Genomic DNA, 12,128 nt, shown 5'->3' on the forward strand with positions numbered 1-12,128 from the left:
TGTCAAGTAAGGTGCTAGTAGCACCTTGCAGATAGTAAGGGTAAGAGGAGCACAGAGTGACCAAGATGATGGTTGGAGTGCGTTTTTAATGATTTAATGCTAAGACGTGTGTAGACGAGGCCACAAAGTTAGGACTGCAGAGGTGCGTTGTTAATTCACAGAGGCTTGCAGACTGAATGCTGAAAGGCATAAGAATCTACAAGGAAGTACGTATGAATGGTCATCTGGCGGGAAGACATGTGGATGCGGAGTAAGGGGTGCGAGGGTTAAACATTGCGGCAGCGCATGCGCATATCTCAAGTCTCAAGGCTTGACAGTAAACATCTGTTCAGCCAGCGGTGACTTTTGAGAATTGGAGTGTTCTCGTGAAGTTTCAAGGTGGCAGGGCAATTGTGCCTTAGTTACACATTTACAGTACGCACTGCATAATGAACAATTTGATCACGAATGTAAATTGATTTAGAGAGCTCCCAGCCGTGTAAACAAGCTGCGGCGACTTCTCCTCAGACGCAGATACTATGTATGTATTTATGTATATATTATGTGGGCCGATGACCTAAATGTTAAGCCCCTTTAAACAACAAGCATCATCATCATTATCATCGTGTATGTATCTTAGGAACGTAAAGGTGGTTTCGAAAGATGGCTACTGATCCTCTAGAGCAGGGCCTCTCAAACGCCCAAAATCTCACGCGTGCAAATCGAGGCGCAAGAGCTCCGTGCACTGTGCGTCGGTCCCGCTCGGCTGGCTCCGACCAACGCTTCGTCTCTTGGCTACTCGACTAAGCTCGGCTCTACTCGGCTCAACTCGGCGCGGATTTGATCGCTACGGGGCAAGTGGGAGCGAGCGAGACAGGCGTGAGGAAAGAAAGAGTAAGCGCTATTGCTCCAAATCGAGGAGTGGGGGGTCCGCACTCTGGTCAACCAAGCGAAGTCGTCTTATGCACCGTGCACATGCACCTTGAGAGGCCCTGCTCTAGAGCAACCATGGAAATGTTCTTTACACAGTGTCAAAAACACGGCAAATGTTAGTGTATCTTTATGTTATAACATCAAGCGCATCAATCATCAGCCCGACAACCAACTGTATATTTCTTCAAGCTGTCAGCAACCTTTTCACCTGGTTTTCAAGACGTAGGGCGCTTTTCATTTTCAAGCCATTCGTGGCCCTTTCCTTTTGCTGACATCGTCCTTCTTCAAAGTGTGGGACATCTTCCATTTTCCCACCAATACATTTTAAGGGAGTATGGTTGCCAGTTGTACTACTTAAAAATAACCACCGCCACCTTAATTATTACTGACTGCATAACTGTTGTCACAGCAACTAGGAAAGGGCTTGCAGTACCGACTTCTCATGCTCCTTAGCCTCCCATTTAATGTATTACAGCGCTATCTGCTATCGAGTGACACGAATCACTCGCAGTAGAGCACGGCCGACTGCATCCCTCACTGCGCTAAGGCGATGCATCAAGTCGGCCGTGAGTAGAGTACAGCCGTATGGTTCATGGTCATTTCTTACCACCACGCCGAATTACTTTTACAATGTTACACTATAATTCAACGGGACAGATTGTGATTTTTTTTAAATATTTGCAGAAACCGTTGACTTCCGTTTTCTCCTCCCAAAATAATAATACATTACTGGAGTGTAATAAAAATTCTTCTTCAGTCTCATTGTTGACGACTGGCTAAATAGATCAATAAGGCGTCTACAGTTCAAGGAAGAAATAAAAATAACAGACAGGGCAACGAACTGCAACAATGTCGATACAACGAACACAGCTGAGTATTATTTTTATCCTAAAAGTAATAAGCTCCATTCCTAGTTTTTCGAGAGACTAGGAGCGACAAGCCAGCCTTGGCTGAGTTTCAAAGCGCCTGATTCACACCTCAGTTCACGTAACGCGGAACGCGGATGACAAAGAGCACGCGAGAAGAGACACGAGCCAAATGGATATTCTTCTGAAGCATGACAAGTTCGCCTCAGCGGGCAACGTCTTATTAATACACACAGCTGACTGCAGAACCATTATTCAAATTGCAGGCATTCTTCCAACACAGCTCAACAACCTACGGTTGCAAATCTTAAGGAAATCACATTCTCAGCCATCAAAGTCTCATTCACACCTAGTTGAGGATGGTCAGCTTCTACAGTGGTATTTGTGGTGGGATAGCCGCTTTGTCTACGACACTGTAAACACTGATCTTATTCTTTCTTATTTCTTAATCCGTTTACCCTCCAGGTTGGCTTTTCCCTCGGACTCAGCGAAAGATCCCACCTCTACAGCCCCACAGGTAGTGTCTCGGAGCGTGAGACATTGGGTCGGGGCATAAAACTGGAGAGAAGAACCAGTGCCTCGCCCAGGCGGCCTTGCCTGTTATGTTGAACAGGAGACTTATGGGGGGATGGGAAGATCGAAAGGGATAAACAAGGAAGAGGGAAGCAAGCGGCCGTGGCTTTAAGTTAGGTACCATCCCGGCATTTGCCTGGAGGAGAAGTGGGAAACCACGGAGAACCACTTCGAGGATGGCTGAGGTGGGAATTTCTTCTTCTTTTTTTAGAATATGCTTTACGTCGCACCGACACAGATAGGTGTTACGGCGACGATCGGGTAGGAAAGGGCTAGGAGTGGGAAGGAAGCAACCGTGGGCTTAATTAAGGTAGAACCCCAGCATTTATCTGTTGCGAAAATGGGAAACCACGGAAAAAGGCTTCAGGGCTGAAGACGGTGGGGTTCGAACCCACTACCTCCCAAATGCAAGCTGACAGCAACGCGACTCTAACGATTTACGATTGGCAAGTGCTGGTGGTTGTTGAACCGGTACAAGCAGCTCATCTTCCTTGGAGCTAATTTTACGTGAAATTTTAATTCCAGGAACGAAACTTTTCATTTCATATATCCTACACGTATCGATTAAGATTCGAACCGCGGCCAACTAGGGGGGGGGGGTCAATGAGGACGTCACGCCTTTCATCTGGAGAGAGTCGCACCACCTCAGGTGGTTGAGAGAAAAATAAATGTCCTTCCTTCCTCCTTCTGTCTGTCTGTTAGGACATCAGCCCAGAGGTTGGTTGGATCCTCAAATAGCATCACCAAAGGCTATGCAGTTACAGGGAAACCACAAAAACCAATGGCAGTACCAAAATGAGGCTAGGCAAGATGAGGAGTGAGGTAGTTTGCCATTGCTTTCCTCACTGGGCCAGCACAACTAACCCTATGAGCAACACCTTTCATGACATTCAGACACACTGGTTGTGCTCTGAATGTCATTAATCAGCACCACCCATACCCCAGCAGCTTCCATATTGTCACAGCCGTGGATGAAACTGGGACTTCAGTGCAAGCTACACTTTGCTCTGGCCTGTGCCAAGAGATGGATGCAAAAGTATTGTATCCATCAAGAAATGGCAGCACCTTCCTCCTTAGCTGCCAAATTTACCTCATTTTAGCGCTATCTTTGGTAGATGGCTTGTTTATAACAGCTATTCCAAAACCTTTTCGAGCCACCGCCAACGCGGTTCCATACACTCATTGTCAGTGACACCCCACCACCTCCCTACCCGGGAAATATTCCTTGTCTGATCTCAAATCACGTTCAGAAAACCTACTGACACAAGAAACGGTAATGCAAATTTAAAAATATTTATTAATACGCAAATAACATTTATTCTAATTCCAGAAACATTTTAACTTGAGTAGCAATTTCACATTGAAACATAATTTTATAATGCCATTCAATAGACATTGATTTCAATGTTCAGAAATTCCTTAATATGGTGGATGGGCTTGATAGAGGGATACCAGATTTCCTATGTCTGGTTTAATATAATTTAACAGAAGTCTTAAATCTCCACGTTGAATTCTCTACCCAATACATTGTTGGAAATGCAACGAAGAACTTCTTCAACCACTCCCCACAGTTGAGCATAACAAGCAGAGTTGTCTTTCTGTAACCACACCCCTTCACAATATACTTAAACTTTGATTACAGCTCAAAGTCACTAGTTGCCCCTAGTCACTTCGAACCCCCTCCTTCCAAGGAAATCCTACCGTCCACAAGAGGCTTAACTTATGAGTTATGATGTAACACCTCCAGGTTGATGGCTATTTGGTAGACTAGCGCTAAGCTGACGGTCAGCAGTAATAATAATGTTACTGGTTTTACTTACGTCGAGGTGTCGGAATTTTGTCTCGCAGTTATTCTACGTGCCCGCAAATGTACCGACAGGAGCACCTTTAAATACCACCCGATTGAGCTGGGCTGGAACCCGCCAACTTGATCTCGGAAGGCCAGCGCTCTACCGTCTGAGCTGCACGGTCAGCCGTGACTATTCCTGCCCACTGGTCTGTTCTCCATGAGCAACGGACAGTTGTTTACGTGTCAATTTAATTTCTACGTTCTGCGAATGACTTTGATTAACAGTTACTCATATTTCTCTGATAGCCTCAAATTAGCCTGAAATTGGATTCTGGTCCCATTGGAACAGATCATTAGTACCCCGTATTCGTTCCAGGTGCTAAGTGTCGTAGCCAAAAGCTCATGTGTCTGGCAGTTTGAAATAGTTTCAGATAACTGCAGAAACAAGCCTTTCAACACACGACTTTACCAGCAGTTCATAAAAAAATAAAATTAAAAATCGAAAGACAGCATAACAATCAGCTGAATATATAACTGACGAAGGGGGCTCTAAAACCTTTGAGTATCTTTAAGTATTATTCTTCGATTATCGGGTTTCGCTCCTTGTTTGAACGATCAGCGTAGCAGGCTTCGATTCCTAGCAGAGCTGAACGTTTGAGCAACATCTGGTTAATTCCTCTGGCACTCAGTCTCGTTCGTGATTGTTGTAAACACTTCTTCATTTGCACAAAACATATCTCATTGCCACCTACCACAGAAAAATGGAATAGGTGGACACACACGCGCGCGCGCACGTATGGCGCTGACGTCCAGAAGGGCATACTGCCGTAAAACTGGACAATCCACATGTGCAACAAAGATCGTACCGGCAATCCCAACAAGGGGCAAGGGAAAATGCTAGAGAAAGAAAGCAATTTGGATAATTAGGAAGGTTTGTAAACATACATACACATCATCATCATCATCATCATTTCTTCGCTCCAGCAAGCCGGGTGCGGATGTATCCGAGCCTCCTGCAGTTGTCCTGCCCATCCACAGATGTTCATATATGCGACGCCAGTTTACATCTCTGATTTCAAAGTCCTTGAAAATCTGCTTCTCCCAAACATCACGAAGTCTTCCTCTTCGTCTCTTACCGGGAACACTGCGGTCAAAGTATGCTCGAGGAGTCCAGTATTTTGATGTGACCATATCACTGCAATCTCTTCACTTCAAGGTTCTACAACAAGATTTTTTTTTCCAATCCAAGCTGTTGTCGGATATCCACGTTCCTCATATTATCCATTTTTGTTTTTTGTAGACGAAAACGGAGGAACTTCATTTCTGTTGCCTGAAGACGACCCTTTGTTGATCCAGTATTAAGTTTTGTTTCTTCCAGACTATTCGTCAGTATAGTTACCAGATATATTTTGTACAAGCTGATCTTGGAAATTAACGGAAATGTTTCATCCCAAAGTATTTGACGAACAGCGTGATAGAATGTGGAACCTTTCTATATTCTGTTGCTAATCTCTTGATGTATGGGTATTGTCTGAGGACAGAACACTACCTAAGTAGGCTACTTGAAGCTGTGTACAATATCCATCTCCTCATCTTCAATTCTTAGACGAACAGTTGATCGTTATGCCTTTCAGCGTTCAATTTGTAAACCTCTGAATTAATAAGCAAAGCAAAAAGCATGCTGTGCTGAACACCCTTATCAGCCGAGCAAGGGAGGTTTGTGAGGAGGATAAATTAAACGGTGAACTTGAGTTCCTAACCAGAACATTCCTGAGCAATAGCTACTCAAGGAAACAGATTGACGAAGTGCTACATCCTAAGCCAAAAGACAGATTGTCATGAGATACTCGTCCTTTGAGTCTGGCCGTCTTGTCTTACATACAATCTGTCACTGATAGGATTGGCAATATTCTCAGAAGACGCAATATCAAGACCACTTTAAGCGTAATATCATCATAGGCAAAGATTCTATTGGTTTAAACTGTGCTGGAATATATATGATTCCTTGCTCTTGTGGATCGGTTTATGTTGGCCGAACACGCTGGAAGGTGGCAACGAAGGTTAAGGAACATCACAGGCACTTACGTCTTTGCCAGCCAGAGAAGTCTGCTGTGGCAGAACATACCATACAAGATGAATATCAAATCATTGTTGACGCAACTTCTGTCATTTATAAAGGGAAACCTTTTATACCTAGAATCATTCGTGAGGCGATAGGAATTGCTAAACACCTGAATAAGTTTAACAGAGGTAAGGGCTATATACCGAGTAGATCATGACTACCCTCCATAGTTAACTCGTCAACATTTTTCTCCTTGACTCTGGCGGCCCTGGAATGAACTGTATTTCTAACAGAGTTTCTCTATTTTGAGTCTGGTTGTTATGGAATGACAGTTGCCAATACATGTTTTATTGTTATTGCTCTGAAAACGATCCTAGTCGCAGGATCGAAACGCGTCAGCAGCCAACCATTGATCAAGGAACGACAAAGATATTCTAAGAACATACCTTAGCACATGTGAATCATACACTGGTTTATGAACTCCCTACAGAGGCGTCTACATCAATTCCATGATCTTCCTTCCATCCTACACTTCAGAGTTAAGGCCTCTCAGACTGCTGAGGCTTCAAAGAATATCTGCCGACTTCCTATCTACTTCGTGTGCGTCTAATATCTCACTTCCCTTTTGTAATAACAGTTTCTGGCATACATACCGAAGGTTATGTGGTCAAAGGCAAATCGCAACAACCTATAATGAGAGTAGCTGCCCAGCTGAGACTTTAAAGGCATGCTTCATTCACATGGGTTCAATTCCCCACTGGGAAGTCGAAAAATTTGGGAACGAAATTTCCACTTCTGGAGAGACACATGGCCCTGAGGCAGTGGCGGCCGGTCAATACGTGCTACCGGGCTCCAGCACGTAGCTTGGAACTGTAAGGAATATTATTTATGTACAGTACAATTATCCTGGCGCCTTTTCGTTGTTTTGAGTACGATATGAATTTGTGTTTTGTGAAAATCAGGACGAGATCTGTCGAACACCTAGCGCCGTTCTCCCGGGGAACAAGGCTCGTGCTCATGTGAAGTGAGCCCTTGCCTGTAGCCTGAAGGAAGCAATACGCAGGCGCAGCCAAGCTTGCAACACTCCCCCTAGCCGGCGGAATATACCATAAACCGGGATCAACTTTCACTGATCCCGTCTATAGTTACTTCCTCTACCGCAAGGGGATAGAAGTACACGATGTCTCCTGCTACCTTGATGTTGAACGTGGTAAGCGAGTCTGCCACTAGAGAGTAGCATCGTCTGGGCTCGAAAGTAAAGCGTAAGTGGAGGCAATCTATCTCACACATGGTACTTATTAAAATATCCATCTTCCTTTTGTGTCAAAAATAAGGAATTCGTAGGTGAGTCAAAGAATCTTTGACTGACCCTAAATGTTATCCCGCATTACAATGTAATCTACTCTGGTGAAATGAAATAGCGTATGGCTTTTAGTGCCGGAAGTATCCGAGGACATGTTCGACTCGCCAGATGCAGGTCTTTTGATTTGACTCCCGTAGGCGACCTGCGAGTCTTGATGAGGATGAAATGATGATGAAGACAACACATACACCCAATGATGGTTAAAATTCCAGACCCTGCCGGGAATCGAACCCGGAATCCCTGTGACCAAAGGCCAGCGCGCTAACCATTTAGTCCTGGAGCCGGCCATTTACTCTGGTAATAGGGGAGGTCTCAATGAATCAGTTGGCAGCTTTCAGATGCTCTGTGCGGTTTTTAATCTCGTGGTTATATTACTGGTGCATGTTTTTTGTCATTGTGTTAGTGCTAAAGGTTATACGGAAATTTATCAAATTATTTATCCACTGCAGTGTATATCAAGTGAAATTAAATTAGTGTTCTTAGTGGGGATCTATATTCCCACGATTCTATTTGCACTGATGTAAGTTGCGCCATTAGGTTAGTAGAAACAATATTTCTCGAATGAATTATTTATCTCGTAGACAGTTGTCGAATAATTCATCTGCTTCCCCAATTAATCTTGTTTTTGTTTGTTCTGAGTTATAAATTGTGAGAAAAGTCGTATGATTATTATTATTATTATTATTATTATTATTATTATTATTATTATTATTATTATTATTATTATTATTATTATTATTACCAAGTTTGAAGTATGCGTTGTTCATCATGGCAATATGCAGATTTAAAACAGCGTATTTAGCTTGTTTTTTGTAGCACGTAAGACGATTTTTTCACGAGCCGCCACTGCCCTGAGGTTTACTCAGCCTACAACATAAAGTAGTAACAGGTTAATTACTGGGAGTAAAGGCAGCCTCCCACTTGGTGGCGAGGTTACGAATACTGTAGTGATTTGATGATGATGATGATGATGATGATACTTGGTGTTTAAAGGGGCCGAACATCTAAGGCTCCTAATGGTACGAGATGGACGACATGATATGATAATTAAAAGTTTAAAATGTAGCCACTGACTAGAATTTAAAACAAAGGTTGATGAACAATGATTGTAAACTTAAAATAATCAGTGTATCTAATTCGCAATGCCTTGTTTTCGGTAAAATGATAGATGATAGATTATGGTAGAATAAGACATTGCCTTAAAATGCAGTAATATATTATGCAAATTAATATTTTTTTAAACGCATTCAAATATACAAACACAAACTGAAACGGTGCCAATTTAATAAAACGTAGTCAACATTAATAGAAAGACTAATATAAACACTACGTTTATAAATACGATAAAACAAAACACAATCCCTCATAAAACGGATGACGAGATCTGCTGACTGCTCGTTATCTCGTAGGACGAAGGAGATGGTACTCGGGAGTTTCAGACTAGGGCGCAGATCGGCCAGGTCCACGCACTCCGTATGGATGTGTACCACGGCAACTCCATCTCCCAATGGAACAGAACTAAAATTCGCAGCTGAGAGCTGGAACCTTGTAAGACAACGGGGGCAATGTATGGCCTGTTTACACGCGGACAGTAATTTAGTGGTAACTAAATTTTAAACTTAATTTTAAGTGACTTGCAGCGTGTGAACTGTGACTTTAGTGGTAAGTGGTAAGTAAACGATTAAGTAACAATTTAGTCAAGTGGAATAGAATCCAGTCTATTTTTCCTTTCAAGTAGACTTCTCACCAGCTGCGCGCGCACCCATCGGAGTAGTGGGGGAGCACTGTAGTTGCAAGTACAAGGGTAGCTTGGGTGAAGTGGCATCTGTCGCAAATTTGCAGCATAGGATAGAAGCATTTGCTGGCGCCTCAGGTGTAAAGGCGGCACACCAGATTCAGCGAGCAGGCTAGCAATGGGGTTTTTACGAAAAGCACCCGCTGCCAACCTACTGTAGTGATTTACCTAGCATTTCCCCAACAGCCTTCATGGCCGGTAGAGAGATGACTCTGGCTTTTTAGTGTTACAAACAGACGCACTAGTCAAGGTGACGAGTGGGTTTACTTTCCTCATTGAGCCATAAAGTGTTATTGCAGAATGATGACTTACACTATGAGTAGAATCCAGACGTACTAGACATGGTCTAAATGTCTTTACTCAGAACCATGTTTACTTCAGCAGTTTCCAGACTCTCACATTCAAAAATTAAACAGATACTTTAGAGGAAACTAAATTTTGCTCTGACCTGTACCAAGTGATACATCGATCAAGAAATAGCGACGAGGCTGGATTATCTACGTATAATTTGGACATTACAAGAGTATCACAAGGGGACATGATCACCTCAGTGGATTAGCTGTTGGCTTCCCATCCAGAAGGCTGAGGTTCGAATCCCGAAAGATTTTGTGTTGAGATTTTCACGCGGCGTCAGACAGAATATCCAGCCAAAACCAAAATGAGACTGGGTGGCTCCAGTGACCCCAGAAATAGCTGAGATAAGACGAAGAAAATAGATGTGAAAATGTAACAAAAATACAAGTGTACCAATAACACACAGCCCCTTTTAAATTGTAGCTTAATGTGCCAGTAATATTTTCCTACCGACGAAGGACCTAAAAAGGACTCAACTGCAGTCTTGGTTTGTACTTTTAAGCACGGAGAAAAACCTCATGTTCTTACCTAGCAGAATAACAGAGCAACAACCAACTCCCACTGGGTTCTGAAAGGAAATTCTGTGATTTTAGAATCACTAAGGTTCACTCACGTCATTCTCGCGTCTTACGGAGCGAGATCCAAATCATTCGCAAGGCAAGTAAACATTCACTTTCCTTACCATAGGTACCACCAAAACAATAATAAGTGAACCTAATAATGCTATTGGCTTTACGTCCCACTACTATGTTTTCCGGAGACTCCGAGGAGGCAGAATTTTGTCTCGCACGAGTTATTTTGTTTGTATGTATGTATGTACAGTATGTATGTATGTATGTATGTATGTATGTATGTATATATGTATGTAGGTAGGTAGGTATGTTCAGTCCTCATCCCGAAAGCTGGTTGGATCCTCAACAGCTCCATCCTTAGCTCTCGAAGATGGCATATGCATGACTGAAAAGGCGTACGGTACTAGGGAAATGACGAGTGAGGTAGTTTCCCGTTGCTTTCCCTACTGAGCTAGAAGTTGCTATTCGGGAGATAGTAGGTTCGAACCCCACTGTCGGCAGCCCTGAAAATGGTTGTCCGTGGTTTCCCATTTTCACACCAGGCAAATGCTGGGACTGTACCTTAATTAAGGCCACGGCCGCTTCCTTCCCACTCCTAGCCCTTTCCTGTCCCATCGTCGCCGAAAGACCTATCTGTGTCGGTGCGGCGTAAAACAACTAGCAAAAAAAAAAAAAGAAGTTGCTATTACATACCAGTCTTCCAAGCCCACTGAAAAGCATCCACCAACCGACCCTACGAGCAATATTTTCACACCATTCATAGTATGGATTGGCTGCATAAGATATGGCATTACTAGCATCGCTCATACATCAGCCACTTTCATATTGTCAAAGTCAAGGATAAGACTGAGACTGATCAATGAAAGTAACAGAATTGCTCGAGCCTATCCTAGAAGACATAGTGCACAGAACACTAGGTCTCAGCAGCAAAAGCATCGAGCCCTTCTGAACTTAGTTGACAGGTTCGATTCCAGCCCGTCACTAAGAGAGTATCTCAACTGCGGTGCTCCATTTAAAGTGTAATGACTGCGTCGTGTGCTCTACACTGGCACAGCGGCTAGCACATATGCAGTGTGCACAGTGTGAGTAGCCCTGGCTTAAAAAGTGCACACTATTACTGCGCTTAGAGATTTAAAAGTGCGATGCGGCACTCGACCTTCGTTAGACCGTAACTTAGATGATATTGAACTGGAGAGCTGATTTAATACTGAGCGAAGAGACAATTGCAACACGTCAAGTGACAATACACCGACGTTGTTCATTATTCGGGAAACACTGCTCCATAGGCAGGCATGGTCGATAGCTTGCGTCACTCTGCACCCGCAAGCTACTACTATTTATTTACGAGCCGGCTGTTTTGCCCTTCAGAATCATGAGTGCGCCAGAAGCGGAGGGACGTGGCGAAACTAAGCGGTAGTTGTTGCAGGAACATCGCTTTGAACATTTTAATCAACAATGCACAGTTATTTGCCGAACGTCCATTCAATTACTGTACAATTTTAGAAGATGTCAGTGAACCTGAATATTTTCCTGCAGGAGTTCTTCAACGTACTGTATAATAATAATAATAATAATAATAATAATAATAAATGTACCAGGGGTACACCTTCTCCGCCTACTTATACTGCGCGCCTTTGCTATGGCTATCTATGTCAGTGAAGACGAACTTTTAAAAAAAATCTTTCAAAAACCTTTTTCTTCAACGGTGAGATGGCTCTGCCATCTATTTGCTAGCGACATCTAATGGCTAGACACAAACTAATTGCTGAAGAAATTTTGTTTGTGTAATTGGTAAACCTTTCTTTTCTGAGGATTGTTTATTTAATGGACCCAAGTTGTCAT

At 43.1% G+C, this 12,128-nt stretch overlaps 1 protein-coding gene across 3 annotated transcripts in view; it reads right to left on the bottom strand.

Moving 5' to 3' along the window:
• Positions 1 to 12,128, bottom strand: part of LOC136873924 (multiple PDZ domain protein) — a 2,156,217-nt gene that overhangs the window by 1,092,490 nt on the left and 1,051,599 nt on the right. The window lies entirely within an intron of this gene.

Source organism: Anabrus simplex, chromosome 5, assembly GCF_040414725.1.
Source record: "Anabrus simplex isolate iqAnaSimp1 chromosome 5, ASM4041472v1, whole genome shotgun sequence".
NCBI classification, from domain to species: Eukaryota; Metazoa; Arthropoda; class Insecta; order Orthoptera; family Tettigoniidae; genus Anabrus; species Anabrus simplex.